Source organism: Diceros bicornis, unplaced genomic scaffold (genome assembly GCF_020826845.1).
Source record: "Diceros bicornis minor isolate mBicDic1 unplaced genomic scaffold, mDicBic1.mat.cur scaffold_184_ctg1_multi, whole genome shotgun sequence".
Classification (NCBI taxonomy): Eukaryota; Metazoa; Chordata; class Mammalia; order Perissodactyla; family Rhinocerotidae; genus Diceros; species Diceros bicornis.
The window spans coordinates 77,123-86,725 of NW_026691079.1; positions in this window are offsets into that span (position 1 = coordinate 77,123).

The following is a 9,603-nucleotide window of genomic DNA, read 5'->3' on the forward strand; positions in this document are numbered from 1 at the left end:
ATTTCTTTTAAAGGGGAGGGATAGGGTTCTAAGATCTCGTTGTTTACTGTAGATCAAAAAATTTCTTTTCATGTTGTAGAAAAGCATGGGTTATATGTTTGATGAAAAAGGCACTGTATTATTTACCAAAGGGGTATTGTTTTCACATTTGTTTATAAATGCATTATTTTGGTACTGTAAATTTGGACATAATTTCTGAGTTTATTACTACTGGCATTTTCTTTTCCCTTTTTTTTTTTTAAAACTGTAAGTGCGCGATGCAGGTGCACAGGTCCCAGACCAAACCAGACCACCAGCATGTTCTCGTCCAAACTTCGGGGATGGCGCACGCTGCTGTGGGCGCCTCAGTTCCTCCACCGTTGCTTTGTTTGTTTTCAATTCCAGCATCCTGCTTTGTTTTGCTTTCCAAGCAAGATCTGTTGAGATTCCTGGTTGCAGTCTAACGAGCTCACCCTCGTTTGCCTCTCTTATGTATTTGGTGTATCAGATTGTGCAGGAGGTATTCTAGAAGGCATTAATGGTTTGCATTCAAAATGGTGTGGTTTGTCCAAATTATTTTCTCTTTATTATTGAGATGGATTAATCTCCTTATGTTTTTTTTTCTTGATGATTTGAAGTTGTAAGAGTTGTCCAGCTATTGCTTAATAAAATATTGCAAATCAAAAAAAATCAATTACTGGTGTGCAAAATTCAGATGTGGGTCTTGAGTCCTGTGAGAAGAAATGACCTTGCTCTGTTGGCATGGCCCATCCTTCACTTGCCCCTCCAATCCCTGGGTTACTGCCAGCTCCGTGAGTTACTGCTGACGGTTACTGGACACCCTGAGATCCTTATCATCATTGCTCTTTTCGAGAGGTCAGAGGCTGTGCTGTTGTCTTGACAAGTTGGTTTGAGTTTGTGTTTGTTTTTTCGTGTTTTATTAGAGGGGGCCCATTCAGGATGCATCTATCACAGTACCTACAAGACCAGAGGTGCTAAATACATTGACACCTTCTTTGTTACTTTGTAGGAAAGTTAATAAAACCAGGTTTTGAGCAATTCCACTGTAAGTGCTAATAGAACTGTTCATTGTTGTTATTACTAACGAGTCTTAGGGCACCTCCTTGCCCTGCCCTAGAGTTCCCTCTGACCATGGGAGGGGGCAGGGACAGGGGTCATAGGAGGCTCATCTGTAAACACGGTAGTTCACATGCACATGTGCAGAACTGCCCTTTTGGTTTTTTCAGAGATAAAAATAAACATGTGATCACTCAGGCTTTAGAGACAGAAGAACCAAAAACCACTGTTGGCTCTAACAAATTCTAATTATGCATTGTTTTAAAATAATCATAGGACTATAAATCTGTGCTTTAAGTAGTAGTAGCCATACAAAGCTAACTGACCTGAATTTTGTATAAGAATCAAAATATGTCTTATTTTGTTATGAAAGTTTGTGAACTTCAAGTTAACATTCATTGTATCTTCATCACTTAAACTAGGTAGCAAGGAGACGTGGTCGAACAAAAATGCCTTCTCTCCCTCCCCCCAAAAATACAAGAGACCCCAACCGGAGCAGCCAGGCCGTACCTGGGTCTGTGCCGCGGAAGAGTGTGTAGGAGTGCCCTCCCCACCAGCCCCACAGTCAGATTTGGGGCCTTTCAGTGTGAGCTGGCGTCTCCAGAAGTGAGTTATTTATTTATTTATTTATTTATTTATTTATTTATTTATTTATTTATTTATTTATTATTTTGTGAGGAAGATCAGCCCTGAGCTAACATCTGTGCTAATCCTCCTCTTTTTGCTGAGGAAGACCAGCTGTGAGCTAACATCTATTGCCAAGCCTCCTCCTTTTTTTCTTCCCCAAAGCCCCAGTAGATAGTTGTATGTCATAGTTGCACATCCTTCCAGTTGCTGTATGTGGGACGCGGCCTCAGCATGGCCGGAGAAGCGGTGCGTCGGTGCGCGCCTGAGATCCGAACCTGGGCCGTCAGTAGCGGAGCGCACACCCAACCGCTAAGCCACGGGGCCGGCCCAGAAGTGATTTATTTTTAAAGCCCTGCTAAGAAAACTTAGCAAATCCCTTTCCTTCTACAAACTTATTTTGAAAAGGAAGCTTTCTATTTTTATTCTAGCGTTGAGTATTCTTTTCCTGGTGGTGGTAAGAGAATCTGGAATCCGTTTAGCTCTCATACGTTAGCCCCAAAACTCATTGTAGAAGAGAAATAACTGCCCCATGGAGATTGCATTACCATGCTCCAGGAATGCACAGCTGAACCTCCAAACCTCAGTATCAAGTGGATACCTTTTGCCTTTCCTTTCAGAAGAAAATTGAAGCACTGAGAGGTTGAAATGGTTTCTGGATTCCACAGCAGACGCCGATGCTGAAATAGAACCCAAGATTTCTGGGTCCCATTAATGAATAGACCTCGTTTATCCCCAGCCTCTCACTCTGCTGCTTGGTAATGATTTGCCTGCAGTGAGCTCTGAGCTACTTACACTTAGTCATCTCTCGAAAAAAGAGGCGTTACAGGAGGGCCCCCCGGGCGGGCAGCAGGTGAGCTCACCCAAGGCAGCTGAGAGGGAGTGCTCCTTCTCGACTTGTCAGAAGACGGCACGTGTGGCTCACAGGCTACACTGCTCACCGGGCGCCACAAGGGAGCAGGTGTGGTGTGGACTCGCGTCTCTGCGTATCTTAGAAACAGTTGCTCCGTGCGCCAAAGGATGTGAAGCCATCCATCTGAAGCACAGGCTCATTTCTTCAATCTGCTTCAAGTTCTTGTTAGAATGATAGCTCCAGATAACAGAAGGTGCACCAGCATGGCCCTCAGTGGGAAGCTGGGTGTCAGGTGTGCAAAACTGTCATACCTCATCCCTTCTGCTCTCCTTTTGCTCTCCACGTCACCTCTCTCTACAGGGAATGGGTTCCCCGTGCTTCCAATGACGTTAAAGCCACCTCTCTTGACGCTTCTCTCGAACGGGGATGGGAGCCTTCAATGCAGTTTCAAGACTTGATCCTTGAATCCTTGTACTGAGGCAAAGTAAACGTTCTTTGGGAAACTATAAAACTATAGGAGTGAAATTATGAGTTTATCTTAAGGAGAAATTGGTCTGAGGGATTTATGACACTTCGGCCACCTCTCAGCACTGTCCAAATACCTTGCAAAGCATTTTCCTCTCTGCCGGTTGAAACGTCTGTCCTCTTCCCAAGTTGGTGTCATCAGAAATCCAGAGCTCCAGTTTGCCATAGAGCGCTTGCCCTCTTCCAGACACTTTCTGAGCCCAGTGATGAGGCAGCATTTGCACTGCATCCACAGTCATGGCTCCCTCATGCCCTCCCCAAAGATGGCGAGCGTGGCGGATAGAGGCTGACCACGTGGCAGCGTCTCAAACTGTTGATCCGGTTGCCTTCTCAGTCACAACAGCCGGTCTCCCATCGTCAGCTGCAGGGTCTGGAGAACCCGAGCTTACTCTTCCCACTCTTCAAAGTGGAAAAAATGGCCAGCCCTGACACCGTTCCCCGGGTGTGCAGGAGAAATCTCTTTTCCGTTTGGCCTGCAGCTCATGCAAATAGTCTGTGGTTTCTCATTTCTCATGAACGAACTCCCCAGGTGTGGCCTTGTGGGCCTTCTCTGAACTACCTATCGAAATCCTGCACTTTCACGCAGCACTGGGTGCAATCCCTGTTACTAAAGGGAGGAATCCTTGAATCCTTAAATCCCTGTTCTTCTGATGTCTGGTGTCATGGAAACCTGGGCTTTGCCAGTGTTACATTTTCTTTCTCTCCCTGGAAAAAGGCGAGCAGCCCAGACCCCACAGTACTTGAGAAGCAAACATGTAGTGGACTCCTACTGTAAGGAGAAGGATCGTCCTCCAGTAATTCCCTTCTTTCTGTGCTTGAGCCCCACGGATCCTCTGCGGCCCGCTTCCTGCTGTCCTCAGTACCTGTGCTGACTGCAGGAGGCCCTTATGTCCTGGGGTTACGGTTTCTCACCAGGGCTCCAGTCTGACTCCTTTGTTTTAAATCCTGAGAAGAGACATTCCTCTGACAGGAAGAGGCTGTCTCGATTCATTCCGTTGGAATACCTGCCCCAGCCGAGGCTTCGTGTCCAGCAGTGGAAGGAAGTCTCTTCAGCACCAGACAGTTCATCTGATGACCCTGGATCCCAGGCCAGTTGGGACGGGAAGTTGCTCTAAAAGGCGCAGAGCATTCCATCTACTGAACTCTCAGGATCTCTGTCCCTTCTTGGCCAGGTGGAGTTAGCCTCCCTCTCCAGCCTTTCTGTTCCCATTGGCTACACACCAGTGGGTCTCACCTTCACTTCCAGGGCCTCCCTCCCATGGGGTCAGCTGATCAACATTCTCTTTTCCAGCACCCACACTTCCTGGCATGTGCTGAACTCCTGGGAGGCTGAGAGAGAGTGAGTGTGACAAACTTTTGAGGGGATCAGCCAGTTTCTCCACAAACAGCTCCCAGAAAGAGCAATGTCCCCAGGAAACCCTCAGACTAGACCATACCAGCCTCTGGAGAACGTCACGTTCCAAAGACCTACTCGGTTCCTGGCGTGTAACTCACTGGGTGGGTTCAGCCCACTGGGAGCCAGATGCGGTGAAGGTGGACCTCCTCCTCTGTTCCCGGTGAGATCCCTGTGGCAGCTCTGCCCTCCATGCAGATTCTGACAGTGGCACAGGGCGCTGGCTCTGCTAACCCAGCCTGTCTCGCTTCTTAATGTTGTGTTTTCATGATGTGTGTCTCTCGAGAATGTGCTTGAAAAACCTGATTTCTCTTTCTGCAATAAAGAACTGGTACACTTGTATTCGAAAAAGTAAAATTTTCCAAAACCAGCCAGATATGAGTGCATCTGTACCAGAGACTCTTATATGGAGACTGGTGCCTTTTTCCCCCTCAGTACACCACAGAGACATAGCTAAAAATAATTTAATTCGCTAAGGTCTTGTCCCCTCTAAATGGCACCACACAAGAATGTATGGCTTATGTGTAGTGTTCAAAATAAAGCAAAGGTGGAAATGACACCAACAACCCAGCCCCATAATAACAGCAAGTTCTGCAAACCCCAGTGGGAAGGTATGCCCTCGTGATGTCATAAATCCCTCTTCACAAACCCTCTGTGGGCAGGATTGGTCCCAGTTTAGAGAAGGGGAAATCTAACGTAGAAAATCTTCAGGGGTTTGCTCAAAGCCAGGAAGTGCTGGAACAAGTCTCGGAGCAGCCCAACCACAGCTCCTCTTTGACAAGGGCTCCTGGAAGCTTCCTAAATGACAGAACAAGCAGCGAGTCCCTGGTGAGTGGAAACCTGCCCTGCCCAGACCAGAGCCCAGGGCGAGGCCACAAGCTGTCCTGGACGTTGGCTTTCAGCCTCCTGTGAGGGACATGCGGCTGCAAAGACACGAGTTCATCTCATCCAGACCCCTGACCTGGACATCTCAGAAGTGAAAAGAAACTCAGTGAGTCAAGAATTAAGAGAAGAGAGGCCACTCTCCAGGGCAGCTGACTTTTTATCTGAGAGCCTGAGCTGCGCACAAGAAAGACCTGCCTGGAGAAGGGGGCCGGGGAGACGGGGCAGGGAGATCAGATAGAGTGGTTGTAAAGGGCTCTGGTCAAAGAGAAGAACTGGAGAGGACAGTATCCCCAGAATTTTCCACACCAGCCACCCTCCTCAGGGAAGGAAAGAGTGGGTCTTCAAACCTCCCACATGCGCAAAGAGCTGCATGAGACAGAAGAGACTGAGGCCTGACCCAAACTTGCCTGCACAGAGCTCTCCTTTACGCTGCGTTATGCTGTGAAATGTTCCAGACTCCCTCCCCTCTTCTCACAGAAGCACTCAAGTGCTCTGCCAGGGGCCTGGGCTCCTAAATGCTTCAGCCTCCATCTGCCGTGTGCCTGGCCGTCCCCACGGGAGGCGCTTGTGCTGTGCATCTTTGGAGCTCCAAGGTCACAGGTAAGGGATGGGGGCAAATCAGCAGGATTTGGGCATTCATCCCAGGCGCTTTTCTTGGAAGCAGTGTAGATTTTATAAAAAACCTCTGAAGTATGTGTCTCCTTGAGAAGCATAATGCTATACACACTTAATCTACCTATAAGCACCATTGGAAGACAGAGTTATAATTGAGACCAGACTGAATGGAAAACCATTGGGAGGCTGGGTGGGTCACAGGCATTCTCTTTCCACGAGTAATGACAAAACCAATAACTGTGTGGAGAGGACTCTAGATCAGTGAGAATACCTGGTTGGGCAAGTCACTGGCCAGGGGATCATGGAGAGGCAGCCTGGTGCAGTATGAAGGGTGCTACTCTGAAAGCCAGAAGGACAGGGAGCGTATCCTGGATCTCTCACCAAAACTGTAACTGGTAGGCCACTCAACCCTGGGCTTCATTTTGCTCAACTAAAAAATGAGGAGATTGGCCTAAATCAGTATTTCCCAAGGCATATTCCATGCTTCCTCAGTAATTGTGCACACTGATTAGAGTAAAACAGGCTTCCTTTATGTAGAATTTTCCAGAAACTTCAATATGCTAATTTGTTGTGCATGGTGACCACCAAGGGGAAGAAACTCGGTAGAGTGTTACCCAAACTTTTTTGCCCTCAGAATCCTACTTTAAAGGAGCGTCTTGTAGGACCAGTGACCCAAGGCATAAATAGGCTTTGGGAAATAGGACTGGATGCTCTAATTCTGTGCTTCTCTGCATTTTATTGAAAACCTAAAGCAGGTTTCTTTCCTCCATCTTCTGCTAGAATAAAAGATCTACTTTGCTTCCGCTCAAACAGGCAAGAGACCTTTGCTGGAGTGTGAATTAGTTTGCCAAGCTGTGAAGTTGTTTTGCTCCTACAGTGTACTTTCTCACAAAGCCGAGCTGATTGAAGCAGAAATGAGCTCTTGTCCGTTACAACCTACCAAGATGCAAATATTTAGCTTGTTCCATTTGCAATTCTAACTCATGCAAATACTGTCTTTCCTAAGACAACTGAGATCGAGGATGCCAGACTCATTCTGACCTAGGTCATCTTCTGTTCCTAATTAATACTTTGAGACTTCTGCCTCCCACTTAATTGAGGGCCCTGGACATCATCTTTCACTCAGTTTAGAGAAGAGAACCACTTAGGGTCAACCAAGCATTCATCTGGGTCGAAGCCAGTGGATTAAACCGGGCGTCATGTTGAGGTCTGTGCTCTCCAGGGGCTGGGAGTTCATATCCAGAAATGGGGTCATACATAGAACTCCAGCTGGCTGGGTAGGTGATTTACAAAAGTGAGTGTCTCTTCTGAACTCTTGCAAAAGTCTTCCTGTTATTTCACTTGCCAAAAGTAAAGAGCCAAGGACTGAGAATATTCATCGGACCTGAAAGTCAGCAAATAATGTCCCCTGGGAGCCCCTACAGGCTGGCAGCCACCTCGGGACTGCCTAAAGGGAAGGGGAACAGCTGGTGTCCACCTGGGGACTGCCTAAAGGGAAGGGGGATGGGGCCTCACTGTGTGTTCCCGGGAGGTCCCCAAGCCCCTGGTGACGACCTCCCTGGGAGAGGCCGGGTGCTAAGGGCCCTGAAGGCGCCACTAGAAAGATGCTGAATTGTGCCCATTGGTTCTGGGGAGACAGCCTAGGGTTCAGGGTTGCCTCAAGATGATCTGGAGGGATTTTTTCTTTTACTTTTGTGGAAAAATAAAGACCAACCAAATGAGGATAAGCAAAGGCTGTTTATTCAGAGCTTGCTAAGGGAGTCAGCCACCGCCACTTGTGTTCGGCAGAGACTCAAGGCAGAGAGAAGAGTGGGAAGGCTTCATAGTGGAGAAGAGGGACGGCTTCAGGCGTGTGCTGATGGAGGCTGTGGGCACGGAGATGCGGGAGGCAGCTAACTAGAAGCAGGGCATCCGTGTGATCGCTTAGGGGTGCATGTTTTGCTTTCTCTGGTTGGTCCTAAGTTGGAAGCAGGGACAAAAACGAGGGAAGCTGTCAGTCATTAACCATGTCCTCGCCATTTGGGGGCAACTGTTACAGAGGTCATTATTTGGCTTCCTGGATTGTTGACAGAGATGGCAGTCTGGCTTCCTGGGATGGTTACTGTAGATTGTAGGTCAGAGTTTTCATATATGGTCTGGCCACTGTCCATTTGTATATGCAATCTCTCAGTTTAAATAAGCAAATTTCCAGTTTTCCTGAATTTTATCATCATAAGAATGAACCCCAATGAACAATAGATTAATTGACATTAATAAGAATATCTTACAATTGCATAATTATACTCTTAAATACACAAGAAGTTATAAATGCCCTCCAGACAACATGCATCTTGCCCCAGTGTCTAATTAGACCTTGCAAAAATAGGAAGGGTGTGCTGAACCGTGGGCCCATGCAGAAACAATTGTAAGGGAAAAACATTGTAGGAGCCGCTAGAAGTAAGGTGAGAAAGATAGTTACGAAATACTCTGTAGATCATATTCTAGGTACAATAACATTTTATCACAAACCTCATTTTCATTTTATCGCCTTAGTTTGCCCCCAAGGAACACGGAAACAGTCCCTGCAGTGCTCGTGGTGAGTTCTCAAAAGCTTCAAATTTTCCAGGGCAGAGTTGGAACGATGCTTCTCTTCACTAATAGTGATTAATTCAGGGAAATCTTGCTCACCCTGTCACAGGGCTGTGCCGTTAGTTACCAGGTTGCTTGCTTTGGAAATGTTTAAATAAGAATTCTCCCACCTCTAAATAGTAATACCATCCTGAAGAGGAAAACGGATTCTGAGTCCCACCGTGGGGAGGGTGGGAAGGTGGTGTAGCAACTTTGAGAGAGCTTAGCAGCAAATGAATATTGAAGCCAGCATGTTCTCAGAAATTCACAGAGCATCTAATTCCCTACCGATCCAGTCGCCGTACCTGCAAGTCTCTCAGTAGAAGGCGTGGTAAGTAGGAAATGTAAATGTCTACTTTATCAGAGCTCTGACTTCTCGTTACTCTGGTACTCTCATTTCAGTAATTCAGCCTGCCCGTGTCCCGCTGCTGGATAAACATGATCCTCTCCACCTCTGCCCGTGCGTGTTCTCTGTTGTTTGACATTGTCCCCTTCGTGCTAACCTCTTTATAAGAAGAATTTTTGCAGCAAAGGTCGAATGCAGTGGCCTGCTGGTAAATGCTTAACAACCGGCTCTCCAAAAAAAAAAAAAAAACAAAACCCTGAATGCATAAATATACGTATAAGCATTATAAATTGTAACGATATAAAGGATGTGAAGCACACCATTACAAATAATAAAATATGCAATACTCTTCATTATGAGTCCAGAGAGCCAATTGATTCTCACAGAATGCCTTTGTTGATTGTTGCCAAATGCTTGTGTCCATAGCCAATCTATAGTTGCAACTGACAAACAAATGTAATTCCAACACGAATGTTGACTGATATTTTCATTTACATTTATGAGCGAGACAGTAGCGAAACAACCAAGATGTGTGTTCAGTGAAATGTCAGAACTTTACTTGTACATTAATGATATAAGTAATTTCATATATTTTTTTTTTCTTTGCTAAATTGGATAATGGTTTTCGAATACTGGAAGAAAATTTCCTCGATTTTTTATCCTATTCACGATATAATGGCTATGGACATGATACACTTT